General features: G+C 34.4%; 1 protein-coding gene across 1 annotated transcript in view; it reads left to right on the top strand.

Moving 5' to 3' along the window:
- LOC107438832 (adenosine 5'-monophosphoramidase HINT3) overlaps nucleotides 1–22,179 on the top strand; it is a 51,229-nt gene that overhangs the window by 453 nt on the left and 28,597 nt on the right. The gene's annotated exons all lie outside the window — the stretch shown is intronic.

Genomic DNA, 22,179 nt, shown 5'->3' with positions numbered 1-22,179 from the left:
GATTGAGAAACAAAAACGCTATAGAAATTTAATAAATCATTATTGAGGAAGGAGGTTATATACAAAACCAGTTTGAATGTAAGAAAAGAGTCAAAAAGGAATTAAAAGATGATTATTAGAAACACCTTCAAGTTTAAAACGATAATCAAACGAGTTTTGCTCATTCGCATCCGTCAATAATTATTTTACAGATTTCGATAGCGGTTTTGTTTATTCCTCACTCAAATATTAATTTTCGACCTGAAAAAAAAAATTTCTTAATTTTCGAAAAGCATTTAAAAAAAATATATTTAAGGCTGTCATTACGGAACACCCTGTGGTTCCCATGTCTGTGACACATGAGGTCACAGTTCGTGTACTAGTTCCGGAAGAGACACCCAAACACACTAAGTAAAAAATAGTAATCTTTTCCTCTGCATGTGATTACAGGTATCATTTATTCCTTCTGTTTTATTTCAAACAACAAAATTTGAAATTATTAGAATGATACATTCAACGGAAATTCAACTTTTACATTGGATATAAAAAAAAAATTGAATAGGATTATTTAAAAATTAGCTACAGACAAAATACATTTACTTTATCGAAATTATTTAAGATTTTTGTTATAATTTTTTAATTTCTTACGATTTTAGAATATGTGAAAAATTTTCACATTTCCTATAAAATTCCACATAAATTTTTAAAGTTAGAACAATAAAAATGCTAAAAAATTTACAGATAAAAATATCATATCATCAGAAGCTTGTGAAAATAATATAAATAAAATAAAGACCCAAGATATCTTAATATTAAATTGTTATGATCGATTTAGTTAATATAATTTGGTAAAAATCGATTTAGTTAATATAATTTGGTAAAAATAATCGAATAACAAATTTTATCAACCTTTTTCATTTTCTTCTAACTTCATCATTTAAATAAAATATTTCATATGTTATTCATTACAAGTCAGAATGAAATGACCTTGGAAGAAGTATACGTAAGCAGCTAGTCCATCGACTCTTAATTTTTACATTATTTGTTTCCTTTTATTGCCTCAATAATTTCCCTAGTGTCGTCGTCTGTCAAATTGATCAACTTTTTCTCATTGATTATCTTAATCTTGTTATTGAATTCCCACTCTTTATGTACGAGTGAAGTTTGAAAAGAAAACTTATTTTAATATATTTATTGTAGGAAATATGAATTTTGAGTTTTCCTGTACTTAAATAATAAAGGCTGTTTTCAGAAGGCTTTTGCCCGCTATATAAAATAAAGCTATATGTTATAAAATATTTCATGTAACGAATCTAGGTTGCATTCATAGTTTTTTTTAAGTTAGTAACAGTGATTTTTAGGCAATATGTTACATCCCCCCTCCTCTAGCCAGAATTAAAAATAAAAGATAATTCTGAAATTCAGAAGCAACAATGATAGATAATTTTAGACAGTGAAAATTTTCCAAAATTTTGAAAATGTCAGAAAGATCTAGTTTTTTTTTCCCCCCAGAATATTTAACCTTAATAGATTTTGTACTCTTTAATTTATTAAAACACATTTTTCTTACAAAAATAAATGAATAAATAAATATTCTTTAAAGGTATTCTTTCTTAAAACTTTTTTTTTTCTATAACTTTCATATTTCCTATACTGAGCTTATGAATAAAAACTGTCTGAATGAACTGGTAACTATGATTGACCTAGACACTGGAAGCATTGAAAATTCACAGTTTTACGCCATGATAAATTCATAGTTTTCTCAAAATCTATAAGAAATAATGTAGTTTAATATTTAAAATATTTAGTTGTTTATTCAATTAAAGTTGAAAGTGATGCATTGAATTCATATCCATGCAAATACTTATAATTTTTACTCGAGGTCTTCTTTAATAAAAAATGACCAACTAAAAGCTAAAATATAAATTCATTGATCAGTAGGAATCAGGATTGGCAAATTACCAGGTTTTTTGGGGAAAAAACACGTTTTTTTTTTTTTTTTTTTTTAACTCAGGTTTTTTTCGACATTCTTATTTATATACATACTTAAAAATTGAAAATTACTACCAAGAACAATTAAAATAAAGAACGAGCAATTATATCAAGCAACACTAAATTTTATTACAATTTTTAAATTTAAATACAGGATTGGGAAAAAAACAGGAAAAGTTTAGAGAAAAACTTTTTTTTTTTTACCGTTGAAAAACAAGTTTAAGATTTTGTACTTAGGATTCAACATTTTGAACAAAAAAAAAAGGTTTTGCAGCTTTTTCTAAGCCCAGTCTGTTACGCAATTTTGATTGTACAACTCCAAAAGTAGAAAAAATTCTCTCAACATTCGCTGTAGTTGCTTTTGCAGTAAGAATTATTTCAACTTCCTTAAACACATCGGCATTAAACTTCTTAATATCGTTTTCTTGCATTCGCCACCATTCCATAACTGTTACATTTTCAATAAATTCCTTTTGAAACAGACATACAGATACCTTTGCAATGGAAAACTTTTTGCACAAAATTTTAATATCAGAGTTAATAAGTTATTTTTAGGAAGCATTTTCTTGGCATATTCTAAAGCCACTTTTTTTTCATTTGCTTCGTAATCATCTTCATCATCTTTATCGACAGCTTTTGGATGCAACAAAAAAGCAAGAAGGTGGGCTTGTGTTATTGCCTTTTTATAACGATGATCTAATTTTTTCAGTACATCTTTATTGAATTTCTTATCGTTTCATTTGCTTTTTTAAATTTTTAAGAATTAAAACAGTCTCTCCAATCGAACAATTTTCTCTCTGTGCCCTATCCAGAGCTACACTAATTGGTTTTAACTGCTGCAAATAATCTTCCGCATTTCTTTTCAATGAAATGTTTGAAATTAAATTTTGAACATTTTTATAACTTTTACATATGTTTACTAGAATGGGCCAGGATTTTAGATACCTCTCTAAGGCGTCAGCAAAGGAATTTCAACGAACTTCGCATGGCAATATTAACTTTGATGCATTTGTGACTTTTCTAAAGCATGCACTTGCAAAATGATTATTCCTAAAATACTTAATGACATGCAAAATTTGTTCTTTTACGTTTGGATAACTTATATCCCCAGACAGTAAGTTCAAAATATGAGCAGCACTTCCGTAAGTAATAACTCTGAATTCTTCATCCTCAACTTCACACTCATCAATCATTTTTCTCATTTTTTCAGCATTGCCTGTATTATCCGTCACTAATGAACATACTGAACACTTAAATTCTGACTGGCACTTTTTAATCGATTTAACAGCAATATCATAAAGATTTTCACCTGTATGAGCAATGCCAGATGAGCTAAATATGTGTTCCATCTTTTGTTGTTAAAGTAACACAAATCACCGGTTCATTGTGAATGTTTGACCATCCATCTAATCCTAATGTGACAATTTTACCTTTTAATATTTCTGCGCATTTTTCTTTTTCTTTTATGTATGTCTTCTCAAATAAACCACAAGCAATTTCTTTTCTCGATGGAGGAAAATATTCTGGCCGAAAATTCTGAACCATTTTAATGAACTCTGGATGTTCCACAGTGTCTAAATGCTGCATTTGTAGCATAAATAAATCTGGCAATTTGTTTGTTCTTGAGCTGGTGTCGATTTGCGAAATAAATTGTCTAGAGTTTTATCTTCTCTTTTCCTTTTTTGAGACCTGATTTCACTTGTAGTTGGTTGTATACTTGAAGAATCCAAAGAACTTGAAGCACTGGACACATCACATCATCATCATCGCAATCTGTATAAAATTAAGAAGATGCTTAATGACATTTAGCACGCATTATATTATGTATCATCATTTTTGCTTTCCTAATTCAATATAAAACTTTAATTTTTCCTCTTCATTTTAATTAATTAAAAATGTTTTGTATTTTTAATATTTGTTTAATACTTAAGCTAAAATTAGCTTGATATGATGCAATAATATTTTTATATTTTTAAAATAACTTTTTAAATTTTTTTTTATTTATTTAGTAGCATTGATTTATTATTTTTTCAATCAAATAGAATTTACAGGAAATATAAAAATTTTGATTAGAATATAATCAGTAAATTGAATGAAAATAAACATTCTCAGAATGTGAGTACATCTAAGATGTTCTTGTTCTCAAGTATTTTTGATTTAGCAAACATTTAGCTTTTCAAATGATAATAATAAGATAATTAGCTTTAACAATTGAAAATAATTGAAGTGTTATTTTTACATTTAAAAATAATAAGTGTAATAATTACCTACCAATAGAATCATTAACAGAATCAAGATTGTTACATGTTCCTACATGTTTCTTCATTCTTAGAACTTGACCTTCCATTTCCTGTTTACATTTTTTACATATAGCCCTGCATTCTTTTCTTCTATCATTTTTTATGTTGAAGTTATTTACAAGTTGTAAGTTATTTATAAGTAAGCTATTTTATAAGTTGAAGTTATTTATAACATCAAACAATTTGAAAAATGTAATTATAAATAAATAAAAATGCAATTTTAAATTATTCTTAGGGAAAAAACCAAATGGTTTTATTGAGGAAAAAACCATTTGGTTTTAACCATGGTTTAAATCACGGTTTGAACCAACTGGTTTGAACCATGGTAGGAATTATTATTAAAATAACTACATGATTAGAAGTGCAACATATCAGAAACGTTAGTTTTATTTTTATTTTTTTTAAAGTTCTTCTGTTAAAATTATTTAATAAACTTTTTTAACGAAATTTTTGTGTAGAGGGGTGTGGTGTGCCTCGGCAAACACCCAGTCCCCAAGTATGTACCTCGACAACCCTCCGGACCACTCCAAAAAACGAACTGAAGTGAGGTAAATCCAGCCAGCATAACCGGTTGTAAACCCCCCTCATATTCACTTCCAAACTGACTCGCGTGGAGAGAGGACGCGTTCCTCAAACCTTCATTAAAATTATCTAATTCTTTACAATGTAAGTTTTCATTATATGCTTTCGTTATAAATTAAAATTTTTTCCTTAACTTAAACTTTTTTTATTCTTATTAATTTTTGTAATTAATTTTTAATTACGCAATTTAAATATAGCATGTTATTAACTTTAAAGCACACACGTGCTATAATTGGTAGACCCGGACTTGAAATTTAAGTTGATTCTTTATTTAATCGGAACTTTCCTTGCAATATAATGAATTCAAATCTATTAGCAATATGTTTATTTTAATTTTACTCATATTCTTTTTTATGTTCAAAATTTTGTATGTTATACCCACGTGTTTGTGTCTGATTCTGTGGTAGTACTGTGCGCGTTTTTTTTTATCTCGTGGATTAGTGTGTATATAGCGTAAGGAATGCTTTAAAATTAATTTATAAATATTTTACCTTTATTCTATTTATTGTTTTGATTTTTTTTTGTCAAAAAATGCCGGAAAACGAACAGCCAGGAGACGTGGTGAATGAAGGAGCTTTAGTTAACATTCAACCTTCTCAAATTTCTCGCGTAGCAATTAAACCACCTCCGTTCTGGAAAAACAATCCAGTGTTATGGTTTGCACAGTTGGAATCGCAATTTTCAATTTCTCAAATTTCTACCGACGCTACCAAATTTCATCACGTTGTAGCGGCCATTGAATCTGATATACTTAACTCTGTTCAGGATTTAGTTTTAAACCCTCCTGCTGCAGACAAATATTCAGCTTTAAAAAATCGTTTAATTAGTATTTTTTCAGAGAGTGAAGCTTCTAAAATTAGAACACTTTTGCAAGGACTAGAGTTAGGTGATCAACGCCCTTCCTATTTGTTAGCTCGAATGCGAGAACTAGCAGGATCTCATCTTAGCGAAAACATTCTTAAATCGCTGTGGTTAGCCAGATTGCCTCAAAATATACAAGCTATTCTTGCTGCGTCAAACGAAAATTTAACTCAGTTAGCTTCAATGGCTGATAAGATTATTGAACTAGCTAGCCCTATCCAAATAAATTCTGCTGAATCAGTTGTAACTAGCGCTAATCCTACACTTTATGATCAAATTTCTGAACTTACTAAACAAATTAATGAACTAAAAACTAGTTTTCAGGAAGCTCAGCAAAACAGACAAGGACGTGAGCGAACTAATATCTATCGGGGTAATAGAAATCATAGTAGGTCTCGTTCTAGACAAAATTATTACCGTGAACCGCAGAATAACATGTGTTTTTATCACACTAACTTTGGAGATAGAGCTAGAAAATGCAAACCCCCATGTACTTTTCAAAATTCGGGAAACCAACAGGGCAGCCACTCCAGGCCATGAGTGGCGAACGCCATATTGATCGTATTTATTTGGCCGACCCCTCTACGAAATTAAAATTTTTGATAGACACAGGCGCAGATGTTTCAGTCATTCCGAAATTTTGTTCAAAAGCTAATTATCCAGAATCTTTGGTCCTATATGCTGCAAATGGTTCTAAAATCCAAACATATGGTACTAAATTAATAAATCTTAGTTTAAATTTACGCAGGAAATTTTCTTGGAAATTTATTATAGCCGATGTAACTCAGGCAATCATTGGAGTTGATTTTTTAAATCATTTTAATTTATTGGTCGATGTTCGTAACAACTGTTTAATTGATAAATTAACTAATTTAAAGTCAACTGGTTTCACCTCAAATAAATCAACTCAAATTATAGAAATTACTCCAGTTCTAAATAATTCACCTTTTCAGCAAATTTTAAATGAATTTCCATCGTTGACAAACCCTTCAATAGTAAATAAACTAAATTCCGAATCGCTGGTTTATCACCATATTGAGACTCTCGGACAACCCGTTTATGCGAAGCCCAGAAGACTCTCACCCGATATTCTTGAGGCAGCAAAGAAAGAATTTGAGTATTTGTTAGAACAGGGAATTATTCGCCCATCAAAAAGCCCCTGGGCTAGTCCGCTTCACATGGTAAAGAAAGCAAATGGTGATTGGAGACCATGTGGGGATTATCGTCGTGTTAATGCAATAACCGTCCCCGACCGATATCCCGTTCCACATATCCAAGATTGTACACAGCAATTTGAGGGCATGACAATATTTTCAACTCTAGATTTAACCCGAGCGTACCACCAAATTCCTGTTTTTCCTGGGGATATTCCAAAAACAGCTGTTACAACGCCGTTTGGCCTCTTTGAATATGTATATATGCCCTTTGGCTTGAGAAACGCTGGTCAAACTTTTCAAAGGTATATACATCAAGTTTTGTCAGGGTTTAATTTTTGTATCCCATATTTTGACGATTTGTTTATCGCATCAAAAAATGCAGATGAACACAGAGAACATTTAAGACAAATTTTCACAAGGCTTGAAGAACACGGGTTGAAACTTAACCCCTCAAAATGTGTTCTCGGTAAACCGCAAGTTTCATTTTTAGGGTGCTTAATTACACCATCAGGTGTTAAGCCTTTACCCGAAAAGGTTAAAACGATCACTGACTATCCCCAACCAAACAATATTGCAGAGCTTCGCAGATTTTTAGCAATGATTAATTTTTACCGGCGATTTTTACCAAATGCAGCTCAAACCCAAGCCCCATTACACGATTTTTTGAAAAATTCCAAGAAAAATGATAAAACTTTGATCCCTTGGAACGATGTCGCTGTGGAAGCATTTAATAAATGTAAACTTAACTTAGCCAATTCTGCTACTTTGACATATTTTTCTCCTAATCATAATTTATCAATAATGGTGGATGCATCTGATTCAGCCATAGGTTCTATGTTGCAATCCCACACACCATCTGGCATCCGCCCTATAGCATTCCATTCCCGTAAATTAACGACAACAGAAAAAAACTACAGCACTTATGATAGGGAGTTATTAGCCATTTACAGTACTATAAAGCACTTTAGGTATATTTTAGAAGCCCGACAGTTTATCATATTTACTGACCATCGCCCTTTAATCTTCGCCTTCAATAAAAAATCCGAATCTTGTTCTCCACGCCAACTTCGGCAGTTAGACTTTATAGCACAGTTCAGCACTGATATCAGACACATTTCCGGTTCGGATAACACTGTTGCAGATGCTCTTTCTAGAATAAATGCAATTAACCTTTCTACAACTGACTTAAAAAACTTAGCCGATTGTCAAAAGACTGATGAGGAACTAAAAATTTTAATCTCTTCTAATAATAATTCAATAGACTTAAAACCTTTTAAAATGGGAAATAATCTCGAAATCTTCTGCGATGTCAGTAAGGAAAAAGTTCGTCCTTATATACCCAAGAAACTTCGCCATGAAGTATTCTGCTCATTGCACAACTTGTCGCACCCTGGTATACGCGCTACCAAGCGTCTAGTGCAAGATCGATTCATATGGCCGTCCATGTTGAAAGACGTAACAGAATGGACTCGTTCCTGCCTATCTTGCCAACGAAATAAGGTACAAAGACACACTGTAAGTCCATTACAGCCTTTCAACCTACCTTCTGAGAGATTCCACCACGTGCATATCGACTTAGTTGGACCTCTTCCACCCTCTGATGGCTTTAACTATTTGCTGACGTGTGTTGATCGCTACACTAGGTGGCCGGAGGCCATCCCTCTCAGTGACGTCTCAGCGGAAACAGTATCCAAGGCCTTCGTCGCTCATTGGGTATCTCGCTTTGGAGTGCCTGCTATCTTGACTACAGACCAAGGCCGACAATTTCAATCCCACCTCTTCTCCTGCCTGAAGTCTATGTTTGGAATACAGCGAATCCGCACAACCCCTTACCATCCTTCTTCAAACGGTATGGTTGAACGGTTCCACCGTTCTCTGAAACAAGCTCTTCGGTGCCACAACACCAAATGGACTGAATCTCTACCAGTAGTTTTACTAGGATTGCGAACTTGCTTCAAGGAGGATCTCAATGCATCTTGTGTTGAGATGGTCTATGGACAAACTGTCGTCTTACCTGGAGAGTTCTTTGAACCGCCTTCCGATGCTCCAAGTGATCCTTCAACTTATCTTTCGAAACTTAGAGAAACCTTCAGAACTCTAAAACCTACACCTGCGTCCTGCCATTCAAAATCGTCATGCTTCGTACATCCAGCTTTAGAAACGTGCTCCCATGTGTTCGTAAGAATCGATACCTTGAAACCTGCGCTGTCATCACCTTATGATGGACCTTTTGAAGTTCTCCATAGAACTGAAAAACATTTCACGATTCAGAAAAATGGGAAGGAAGCCACCATAAGCATTGACCGGCTAAAACCAGCCTTTCTTTTAAACATAGACTCAACAGACCCCGTACTAGAAGAAAGAGTTCCAACGCCAGCAGTTTCAACTCCACAAGTTCAATGTGAGCAAGGTGACTCTTTACCGGTTACGACTCGTTCTGGAAGAAAAGTCCAGTTTAACCCTCGATACTTGTAATCACTCTATAGACTTTTATAGACTGTTTCGTACCTTTGGTACTAAGGGGGGAGTACTGTGGTGTGCCTCGGCAAACACCCAGTCCCCAAGTATGTACCTCGACAACCCTCCGGACCACTCCAAAAAACGAACTGAAGTGAGGTAAATCCAGCCAGCATAACCGGTTGTAAACCCCCCTCATATTCACTTCCAAACTGACTCGCGTGGAGAGAGGACGCGTTCCTCAAACCTTCATTAAAATTATCTAATTCTTTACAATGTAAGTTTTCATTATATGCTTCCGTTATAAATTAAAATTTTTTCCTTAACTTAAACTTTTTTTATTCTTATTTATTTTTGTAATTAATTTTTAATTACGCAATTTAAATATAGCATGTTATTAACTTTAAAGCACACACGTGCTATAAGGGGTGTGTAGAAATGTTTGATTTTGAAGTAGGCGATAAGCTAAGGACCCAGGCCAATAGGCCTAGGTCCTTAGCAACTCCGAACAGTACGAGAGGCCAAGCAATTCGCGGACACTAAGGCACAAGGCCCCGAGTCACGCACGAGTGGAGCATCACAATACGCATCGGATGGCAAAGAAAGAAAATCGATCCACTGTGAGGCGGAGCAATGGCGCAGTGATGCAGCACGCTGTGGCCCCAGTACTGGACCGACAGCAGCCGGACAGCCACCACAACCCGGCCCACCAAGACAGGCACCCCAACAGGAAGGCCAACACACCATAAAACATTTATTAAAACAAAAAAATTACATCGAATAAGATTAAATCATAGAAAATACATAAAACATTAAATCGTTGAGTGCCCCGGAGCTCACAATTCCGGAATGGGGAAATAGGACCGGTTCTATTTTGTAGAAAATTCCGCTCCCACTGCAGTGACAGGCAACCAGCATGGATAGCACGGTTCGTCTTGAGACCAAGCTTGAACCGTGTTCTTTGCAGTTCACATACGAGCTTTTATTTTTACATTTGTCCCTTTTGTGTCCTACTTCACCACAGTGAGCACAAGGTTCCTCATTTTGGCCTTGAAACTGTTGCATCTATAACATCTAAGCGGACGTGTACTACTCTAGTTTTATATGGTTTTCCAGCCAAAGTTTAACCTTCCTCTTCTTATCACTTTAGTAAATTGCTTGGGATGAAGTTCAAATATCCAATGAGTGTTTTGTCGATCCTTTATCGAGAAAAGCACTTTTATTTCTGCATTTTCTTATTATGAGTTTCGATTAATTGTTTGATTAGGTCATCCTTTTCTAGTGTCTGATCTATTTCATAGAGTATTACTCCAAGATTTCTCCTTTTCGGAGTTTTTATATATATAATCTTTGTTGAGGCCTTGTTCTTCAAACTCTTTCTGTAGTTTCTTCACATGACTTTTTTTTTTTTACTTGAAGGAGGATTCTTCCATTTCTCTTAATATTTCAGCGTATGATTTGGTTTACCTCTTCTTGTTTAATTGAATCATCTCATCGGCCTCGTGCTGCTTTTCCTTAGTGTATGAAGGTAGTCGCGGAAGACCACATCGCTAAACTCAAACGCGATTGAAAACAGCTATGAAATAAAACTGACATTCCTGACCTGCATTCATCAATCTTTCTCTCAAGAAATAAGGGGAGCTGTTGTGATTCTTCGAAAGAATTCCTCGGGTGGATCCTCGATATTTTTCATCAACATGATCCAATTTAAAATCCAATAAAATCTTTTTAAGAGCAATTAAAAAGTGCCTTTAAGTTTTTCCAAATTTCCATCATTCAAGTATGGAGATTTGAATGTGCACATCGAATGGATTGCAGTCCACCGCCTCCTCCGTCTGAAAAATGGAAATGTGATTTAACAAAACTCAAAAAACAGTCCAAAGAAAAATTTTGGTATGGCATAAACAAAAAATCATTGCTATCTCATATTGCGGTAATGAAAAATTCTTTTTCATCTAGTCTATTTAAGCTGTGCTGGAGACATGTAAATAAAAATTTAAGAAAATTGTATTAAGTTAGTCTATTTAAGTAAATATCTGTGCACTTAGTGTTACAAAAACACAAATATAGTCTTGAACAAATTAACTTTCGCTTATATTTTTCTTATAATTTTGTTGAAATAAAAAATCAAAAAAATTATTGATCAAAATTTGATCAATTCACACTAAAACTCACCATTAACAAAGTAAAGTGAAAAGTGGCTGTGAATTTTTTTTTCTAAATTAAGTTTTAAAAACACACTTTTTTTTTCAACTTCCACCCCTGGTAACTAGCATTTATGTAGCTAAAATTTATAAAAATGAGAATTATAACATGCACAGTAACATTTATTCATGGCATGAAGTTGTTATTCTCTGATTTAGAACTTTTACTAAGTGATGTTTTTTTTTAATACTTTAGAAAAATGTAGCAAACAAATCAAAAAAGATAAATTAATGTATGTGCTTTGAAAATCAGTTGACTGCTACTAAAAAACATATGTTAAGGGATAAGAAATTTTATAAATAAATGAAACTCCTCTCTTTAAAAAAATATAATCAATGTTTGAAACTATCAAATAAAGTAAATAGTAATAAATATTGTCAACATGTAAAGAATCCAATACTTTTTATTAGCACTATTTTAAGATCAGTTATTGGCCTATTCAAACATTCATGATTTTTCATAAATAAAATTACTTTATTTAATCCTTAAATTTGTAATTTCGTATCCCTCTCATTTTATTATTCCGAAAAGGTCTATCTCTTGAGTGGCTGAATATAATGTACACAATCATTCAAAAAGAAAGCCCCAATCAGAAAGTGTGATATTTAATTATCTCAGTATTTATTTCAAGAAAACAAAAATTACTGAATAGTATACTGTCAATTCAGAACAAATCTCGGAGATCCAAAAGATGCATTCTTTCATAAGATTTTATGAATGCTTTGAGATTTTATGAATGCTCAGCATCTGGAGTCCAAGAAATCTTCCTTCTATCATTTTTCTTTGAATTTGTTAAATAAGAATTCAACGGTAGTTGTAGCTCAGCCATGTTAGGTAGGAAACGACGATAGAAATTTATGGCTCCCAGAAACCTTCTCAACTGTGAGACATCTTCAGGTTTAGGATAATGTATGATAGCTTCTACTTTCTTTGGAAGGGATTTGCACCCAGTTTCAGTAACAAGATGGCCTAAGAATTCGATTTGACTGACAGAAAATACACACTTTGATGCATTAACTTGTAGTCCATAAGCATTGAGTCGGTCAAACATGAGATGAAGTTGTTGCTCGTGCTCTGTATGGTTTTTGCTGGCAATTAAGATATCATCCAGGTATGGAAAACAAAAATCCAATCCTGAAAGGACCTCATGGATAAACCTTTGAAAGGTCTGTGCAGCATTCGAAAGGCCAAAAGGCATGAAAATGAATTCATATAACCCGAATGGGGTAACAATAGCAGTTTTAGGAATGTCTGCGGGAAAAACTGGGACATGATGGAAAACTCGGACAATGTCAACTTTTGAAAAAATTTTACAGCCATGGAGATTATGGGTAAAATCTTGTAAGTGTGGGACAGGATAATTATCAGGAACTGTAATTTTATTTAGGGCTCTATAATCCCCAGTAGGCCGCCACTCACCTGAACCTTTTGAAACAAGGTGTAAAGGTGAGGCCCAATTAGATTTACTAGGCCTACAAATGCCTTGTTCCATCATGTAGAGGAACTCTTTTTTAGCCGCTGCCAGTTGGGCAGGGTTCAGTCGCCTAGGCCTGGAAAGTACAGGTGGTCCTGTAGTTTCGATGAAGTGGTACGTTTTATGTTTAACCTCTGAGCTGAAAGGGCGAGGACGAGTCAGATTAGGATATTTTGTTAAAATTTTGTGTATGTCTGAACTATTAGATATGGTTTTAATAGAGGTAAAAATACCATTGATCCGTTCACCTTTAGTTGTCAAATTTGTCAATGGGTCAATAAGGCAATTGTTTTTTAGATCAATTAGAAGACCATAATGGGCTAAAACATCTGAGCCAATTATAGGAAATTTAACATCAGCAATGGTAAAATGCCACTTGAAACTTCTACACAAATTTAAATTTAACTCAATTAGGGTTTGGCCATAAGTAGAAATTCTTGAGTTGTTTGCAGCAAATAAGGTAATGGGCTCAGGCAAGCGCCTAGAATTGTTCGGTAGCACTGAAATATCAGCGCCTGAATCTATTAAAAACCGTGATTTTGTTAAGGGATCTAATATACTGAGGCGACTTGGTATAGTCAAATTAGTGCCGTTACATGTCGCTACTGCAAGGCACGATTGTCGTTTCCCTGTGGGTAGGAACAGGGTGGCTTGCAATTGCGAGCTTGTGAACCAAATTTTGAATGATAGAAACAAAAATCATCTCGCTTATTACGTGATAAGCTGCGTCTTTTATAACCTTTGAAACTATTGCGGGAATAAGATCTTGAGCGGGAGGTTGTTAGAGCATCCAATTTCTTGGACAATTCAGTAATTTGTAACTGTAAAATTTTATAATCATTCTGTTCTGTAATGGCTGCAGCGTTAACAGACAGATTAGATGGTTCAGCCAGTTCTATAACCTTATCAGCCAGTAAGGCAAGCTTGTCTAGTGTGTCATCACTGACAGCCAGAACAGTTTGAATATTTGTTGGGAGGCGTTGCAGCCACAAATTTTTTAAGAAATCATCCTTTATTTGCCCATCTGCAAGCTCTCGCATGCGTCTGAGCAAGACGCTAGGTTTCTGATCACCTAAGGCAAGATCTTGTAAAAGAGCTTTAGTGTTTTGGGCAGCAGAATGCTCGAAAATGGTGAGAAGTCTCTGCTTTAATTGAGTGAATGGCAAATCTGCTGGAATGTTAAAAACTAAGTCACTAACTAAGGAAAGTATCTCTGAATCTAATATATTTACAAGATAATTATATTTGGTGGGCTCATCATTGATTTTGTTTAAGGTAAATGCAGCATCTAGTTGAGCAAAAAATAGTTTAATATTTTGCTTAGAGAAAGTAGGCATTCTACCATGTGATGTTGACATGTTTACAATTTAAAAATATTTACAAGGATATTACTGCACAGTTAAAATGAAATTAAATACAGTATAAAAGATTAGTATGTGCCACGTGGGGTCTTTTCCATACCTGAATGAATCTTTTTCCAGCTATAGATTGGATATGTTTGAAGAATTTTTAGTGCCGGAAAAAGATAAGCACTTATTGAGATGTTCTGAGCATTTCCAGGAACTTAAACACGTTCTCTGCCGTTCACGTGAAGATGTGCAGTTTTCACCAGTCAAGTATGGTTATCAGAAGATAGCATGTTAATGTCGGTCACCACTGTCGAGTGTCTCGAATCAATAAGTTATACTTCACAGGACATACATTTATTTGTTATTAACAGGTTTACACTTACACATTATAATTAAACATTAATACATATTCACAACCTCAATGACTTACAACTCTCGGATGGAAGCGCGTGCAACTCCAGGAACCGACCGGTAGAATGTTTTTCTTGGACCGTGTTCACGACAAATATTTTCTCTCTAACCTCACTTTCCAACTGCGGCAAACCAGTCTATAGGTAGCGCTACCACACAGAGGTGGTTGCAAGTGCTGCCGCCACACAAGACTTCAAGAGTTAAGACATTTTCTTTTTTTTTCTTTTTAATTTATTTATTTATTATTATTATTTATTATTTTTTTTGAAAATTAAAACAGTTAAGATCCTTAAAGCCTGTTGTTAGGATCCCATCACCAGTAAATTGTCTAATTAATATTGAGATTTTTTCTGAGATTAAAGTAAAATGCAATTGAAAAAGAAGTAGCAAAATTTATAAAAAAATAATTTATAAATGCATCTTTTCTTAAAACACTATAGATATGAAAAGTGATAGAAAATTTAGACAGAATTTCCAATCGAGAATAGAATTTCAACGTTTATAGCAGCTCCTCTCTTGTTTCCATTCCAATGAATTGATAAATCGGTTTCTTTTATGCACTAAAAACCAATTCAAAATGAGACTAGATGCTGCTACAGACCAGCAAATTCAATTGTCTGACATAAAACCTATATTATTGAAAAGGCAATGAACACATCTTCACATAAAATATTTTCAAAATAGTTGTAGTCTTATGTTGGATAATTTGTTTACATTTTCCAATGAACTTGTTTACATAGTCCAGGGGCTCCGCCCGAAAGAAAAGTGAATCATTCCCAAGCCGAAAAAAAAAGTGGGAAGCACTTTTATAGAATAATTAAAATGGATTGAGCTACTACTAGAAGTTAGGGAGGGAAAAATCAATCAACTAGGGGGAAAAAAACAATCCTATTGAAGGATTCCCAAGCATTATGAAAAATAAGGAACTCAAGAAAAGTCAATACTTAAGCTTCATAAGTAATCTTCTCAATATTTCCGATTTAGTAATATTTTTTTATTGCTTCTGTGGTGTGCCTCGGCAACCATCCAGTCCCTTAGTATGTGCCTCTGCAACCATGCAAAAAAAGCACTTATGGATGGGTGATCGTGTAAAGCTAAGGGTGGTGGCGCTAGTGGTAAAATTGCTCTTTCAAGACATCCGGGTTACTGCTTCCGATATATTTTTACGTCGCAGATTGAAAAAACGCGCCATCATATTATTGCATCATATCTTTTGCAGTATTTCACATGTACCGAGTTCTTTCTTTCAGCCTTTAAACTTCAGCATTATCAAATTAATATTATAATCATTAGAATATTTTCTAATTAGGCTACCTTAAAAAGATATTTTTAAAGATATTTTTGGCGACATTTTATTCAAATGTAGCCAAAGAAGGGATGAAATACAAAACATGGCAAACCTTAAGAATTATTCACAATGAGATATTAACTTTCCAAAATTTTTTCTGGCCTTACGACCTCTGAGAATCAATACATTTCTGAAAACTCTTATGAATGGTATAATTATGTTTAGATTTGAACCCAAATTACAATAACAAAACTGCATAGAATATTAGGCTTGTTCACACATCGCCTCGTAGTCATAACATAAGCGGAGGGATACACCGGAAATTTTCTAAATTTCTTCCGGTTTAAGGACGCTTGTTATTGTTTACATTAGACCAGCCATCCATAGGGGCTCTAGTGAAACCAGTTTTCTACCAGCAACCGACGCTACGCATCAGTTTACCTTGTGCGCTGGTCGGTGATGCATGACTCTACAATAATCTTAATTTCATTCAACTTTCTGTATTTTTATTTGTAATTCTTAATTATGTTTAAATTAAATTTATTTTTTAAATTTTAATTGGTAATTTATTTTAATGTTTATAAAAACTAAATTGGTGACCCCTTTTTTCAAACACGCGTTCAACATCAACTTAGGATATGGAGTTCCAACAATTTCAGTAAGTCTATTTTAAATTGGTTTCCACTAAGAGTATTACGCTGTAATTTTAATTTTCTTGTGTGGCATTTTTATTTCTCGTTATCGTCTAATTTTAATAGTTATTTTAACTTTTCATTAAACACGGCAGATCTTGTTATATCAATGTTCGCGTGCATTAATATTTACATTATTTTTGATATTAATCCTTAATCATACTTGTTAACTAAATTCACGACTTATTTGAGAATTTTATTTTAATTGTTTTTAAACATTTCGCAATGCCTAACGAAACTTTAGACGAAAATCAAATTGCTCACGCGGCAGTCAAACCACCTCATTTTTGGAAATCAAATCTCGCCTTGTGGTTTGTCCGGCTAGAAGCACAATTCACTTAAGCTAAAATTTCCGCCGATGATACTAAATTTAACTACGTACTTGTAGCTGTCGACTCTGATGTTTTAAGTTCCATTAGCGATATTGTTCTAAAAGCCCCTAACACTGAGAAATACGAAGCTATCACAAAACGATTAATTGAATTGCATTCCGAGAGTGAGGAATCAAAAATCCGTACTCTTCTTCAAGGGCTGGAATAAGGTGACCAGCGACCTTCCCAATTACTAGCACGAATGCGAGTACTCGCAGGTGATATCGTGGGCACTCCTCTCTTTCTTAAAATCTTTCTGGCTTGGGAGACTCCCTAACAATGTGCAAACTATTTTGGCAGCTCTCAATGATGAATTAGATCAGCTAACTTCAGTTGCTGACAAAATTAATGATCTCTCCTCTCCTCGCATCAGCACGTAAACACTGTCGCTGCTGATAAAACGTCTGCACTGGAATTGCAAGTCGCTCAGCTCACTAAACAAGTAAGCGAACTCACTTCTCATATGAGACAGTCTCGAAATCCGAACAGAGAAAGAAAGAATTCTCATCATCGCAGCAATTCTAGAACTCGCAGAAAATATAAAGAACCTGAAAACGGATATAGTTTTTATCATACAAATTTCGGTAATCGCGCTAAAAAATGTAATTCTCCATGCAGCTACTCGGAAAACTAAACAGGCGATCGCACGAAGGCCATACCGATCGCCACATTAATCGTATTTTATTGGCCGATCAAAAAAGTAACCTTAATTTGCTTATTGATACTGTCGCTCATTTGTGATTTGTCAGTCTTGCCAAAGCGTTATGCATCTGATACAAAAGTTTCTGACGATTTAGTATTATTCGCAGTAAACTGTACTAAACTTTTAACATACGGAACAAAAATTTTAACTTCAGATTTTAACCTTCGTAGACCATTCACTTGGCGTTTTGTTGTTGCCGATGTTAAGCAGCCAATTGGGTATAATATAGCCAACGTCACAGGTTGTGTTGTTCCTACTAAATTTAACCCATGAACGACATTTTCTGCGAGCCTAACTTCAAGCCACAAATAAACAAACGAAGTGTTCGATCGTTTAAGTAGCTGCTCGCCAGATTTTATTGCATTATAAAGAAAAGTTATTGAAACTAAATACAACTAAATAAACAACAACAACTAAAACAAATAACAACAACTACTAATAACAATAACTAAATAAACAACAACTAAATTCCATTCGTTTAGCATTGCGTCATATGTTGTTCCTACTAAATCGAAGTAGTTGTGTTTTTTTCATATTATACCCAATTATCGGTGTCGATTTTCTGAAAAATTTGGATTTATTAGTTGATGTGAAAAATAGCCGATTAACAGTGGCGTAGCGAGTTTAACTCGCGCCCGGGGCACAAAACCCTTTTAGCGCCCCCCCCCCATTCAAATACCATATAATATTATATGTAAAATATACTCGCAAATAAATAAATAAATAAAGTAAAATAAATAAAGTCATAGACTCAAGCTAGGCTTTAAATTTGAAACAAAAAATGTAGTTGAAAGAACAAGACTAGATTTTGAAATGTATATGATCATCTAGAATTAGTTCAAACGATATCTATTATTTATTTTACATATTTATAAAGAAATATTATAAAAACACGCAGTTTTGAAACAATAAAAAAGTAAATATTTATTATCTCTAAGGAGATACATATATTTAATAATCATATGATTATAATACATTTGAAGTGAGTACGAAATGCGGGTTTCTCTTAAAGCATATTTATTTCATGAACACAAACATCAATATAACATAAACTAAATTAAACATTATGGGTCGTCCTGCGACCAAGCTAGCTAGTGAAAAAGTTGAAAAGGTAAGTCGCTGTTCTTCCTCTGAAGGACAGAATATATATCACTAGGATCACAGGGTTGCTTTTACCTGAAGATCTTAAATCGCCAAGCTGGCGGTAAGACTGGTGAGAGTGGCGAGCACCGCACACTCCCCCCGCAGTGTATCACTTACTATACTTTTTTGGAAAACGCACAGTTCTTCCAAACCTATTTTTGGTCTCCCGCATTACAGGAGTACACGGTATTTCAAACTTTAGAGTCTTAGTTATTTCAGAAGGTTGTAATAATTCACTTTCAATGAAGGCAGGTTTCACACGATCTATGGAGATTGTCGACTTCCGACCTCTAATATCAACTTCAAAAGTTTTATCAGTTCTCTGAATCACTTTAAAAGGTCCATCGTAAGGGGCTTGCAAGGGTTTCTTCACAGCATCATTCCTAATGAAGACGTGACTACATTCTTTTAAGGCTGGATGCACAAACACTGACTTTGTAAAGTGGCTGGAAGCTGGAGATGGTCTGATAGTAGAGAAATGTTTCTTTAAATCCTCGACTAGTTGAATTGGGGACGAGTCCATTGTTGTTGAGTCAAAAAATTCTCCTGGAAGACGAAGTGTTGTCCCGTACACGAGCTCTGCTGATGATGACTGTAGATCTTCCTTATATGTTGCTCGAAAGCCCAACAGGATAGCTGGTAAGGCGTCTGACCAATGGTCTGTACTGTAGGCCTTGAGTGCAGCTTTCAAGGGTCGGTGCAATTGTTCTATCATCCCATTACTTTGGGGATGGTAAGGTGAGGATCGAACTCTTTTGATGCCCAGAAGTTGTGCTAGCGCTTTGAAGAGTCTACTTTCGAACTGACGACCCTGGTCGGTCGTTATCACTGAAGGTGATCCAAAGCGAGCAATCTAGGTTTTGAAGAAAGCTTCCGCTACTGTCTCCGCTGTAATGTCAGGAATTGGAACAGCTTCCACCCATCTAGTGTATCTGTCGATCATTGTCAGGCAGTATGAAAATCCTTTAGATGGTGGTAATGGGCCAACGATATCAAGATGTATATGGTCAAAGCGTTTGGACTGTATTGGAAAATTAAAAATAGGGGATTTAGTATGCCTTATTATTTTAGATTTCTGGCATGGAATGCAGTGTCTAGACCACATATTACAATCACTATTCAAATTAGGCCAAATAAATCTATTACTAATCAATTTATTAGTTGCTTTTATTCCTGGGTGTGATAAGTTATGAATAGTATCAAATATTTGTTTACGAAATTGTTTTGGAATAAAAGGTCTAACGTTTTTAGTAGAAATATCACAATATAAAATAGTGTTCGAATCTGGCTTATTTACTTTTTTTAAATCCAAACTTTGGGAATTTTTGATTAAATAGTTCAATTCTTTGTCATTTTCCTGAGCTTTTGCAATTTCGCTGTAATCTATAGGATTTGGCATATTTATAGATGCTATTCTTGATAACGCATCTGCAGTTATATTGTCAGAACCATTTAGGTGTCTTAGATCTGTTGTAAACTGCGATATAAAATCTAATTGACGAGCTTGACGTGGTGAAAATTTATCTAACTTTTGCTTAAATGCATAGGTGAGTGGTTTGTGATCTGTGAACAAAACGAAATTTCGTGCTTCGAGCATATACCTGAATTGTTTGATTGAAGCGTATACAGCAAGCAACTCCCTATCATATGCGCTATAGCGTTTTTCAGTTTCGGATAACTTGCGCGAAAAAAATGCTAACGGCTGAAGATGTTCATTTTCTGTTTGAAATAATGCTCCCCCAATAGCAAAATCCGAGGCATCTACTTGCAGTACTAAATTTGCATCGGGGTTAGGATGAGCAAGCAGCGTAGCGTTCGCTAAAAGAGTTTTGCAGTTTTGGAATTCGCTTATTGCTTGTTCTGACCAGTTAATCATACGATTGTCATTGCGCTTTGAGCCTTTTAAAAAATCGTTTAAATGAGTTTGGTTATGAGCTGCGCGAGGTAGAAAACGACGAAAAAAATTTAGAAGTCCGAGAAATCTTCTCAATTCCTTAATTGTTTTTGGTTGTGGGTAATTTAAAATAGGGTCTACTTTATTGGGTAATGGTTTGGTGCCATCCTTAGTTATTAAGTGGCCTAAAAATGAAATCTCTGGCACACCAAACAGACATTTTGATACATTTACCGTTAAACCGTATTCATTTAATTTTTGAAACACGGTTTGAACATGCATTTTATGCTGTTCTTCTGATTCACTAAAAATAAGGATATCATCGAGGTAAACATAGCAAAAAGGCAAATCTCCCAGAATTTCATTCATGAACCTCTGAAAAGTTTGCGCGGCTCCACATAGACCGAAATTTAAGAAAGGAAACTCAAAAAGCCCAAAAGGCGTACACACAGCAGTTTTTTGTATGTCATCTGGGTGTACTGGGATATGAAAATAAGCACGGACTATATCAATCTTAGAAAAAATATTTTTGTTATTCAGCGCGTGTGTGAAATCTTGTATATGGGGAATAGGGTACCGATCCGGAGTTGTCACGGCGTTTAATTTCCTATAGTCTCCAACTGGTCGAATACTTCCCGAGCTTTTAGTAACGACATGGAGTGGAGACGACCATGGTGACTTCGAAGGCCGGCAAATACCCTGCTCTAACATAAACTGAAATTCTTGTTTTACAACATCGTATATTTTTGGACTTAATCGCCTAGGTTTATTGTGTATAGGCGGACCAGTTGTATCGATGTAATGCACAGTATTATGACACGCCTGCTTAATTTTTGGTGTTAATTTAGTTAATTCCGGAAAATTTGATAATAATTTATGATAATATGTGTCACCTGAAATTAATTTTACTGAAAAAATTATTAGCTGCAGTTAACTGTAAGGGACCAGGATGTAAATTTTTAATCATTTTTGGGACGGGCAAGCAGCTCACATCTGAACCCGAATCCACTAAAAATTTTAAATGAGTTTTTTTATCATATACAAATAAGCGACACGAACGTACGGCTGTCGGATCTTTTGTCGCTGTAATAGCGACAGCCGGTTTTAGTTTTCCTGGTCATTGTTGTATGAACACGGTGAACAACATTTTCTAGCTTTTTGGCCGAATTTCGAATGATAAAAACAGATTTCAGACGATCTTTTCCGATCCCTAGAGCTAGATGTATATCTACGAAAATTATTGTATCTTGTTCGAGAACGATTGCGTGATCTCTCGCGAGAAAATTTTTCAACTTGCTGGCTAAGTGCAGCTATTTGCTGG

This window comes from Parasteatoda tepidariorum, chromosome 1, assembly GCF_982258835.1.
Source record: "Parasteatoda tepidariorum strain Cologne lab strain chromosome 1, Ptep-v5.0, whole genome shotgun sequence".
Taxonomy (NCBI): Eukaryota; Metazoa; Arthropoda; class Arachnida; order Araneae; family Theridiidae; genus Parasteatoda; species Parasteatoda tepidariorum.
This window is presented reverse-complemented; position numbering and strand designations above follow the sequence as displayed.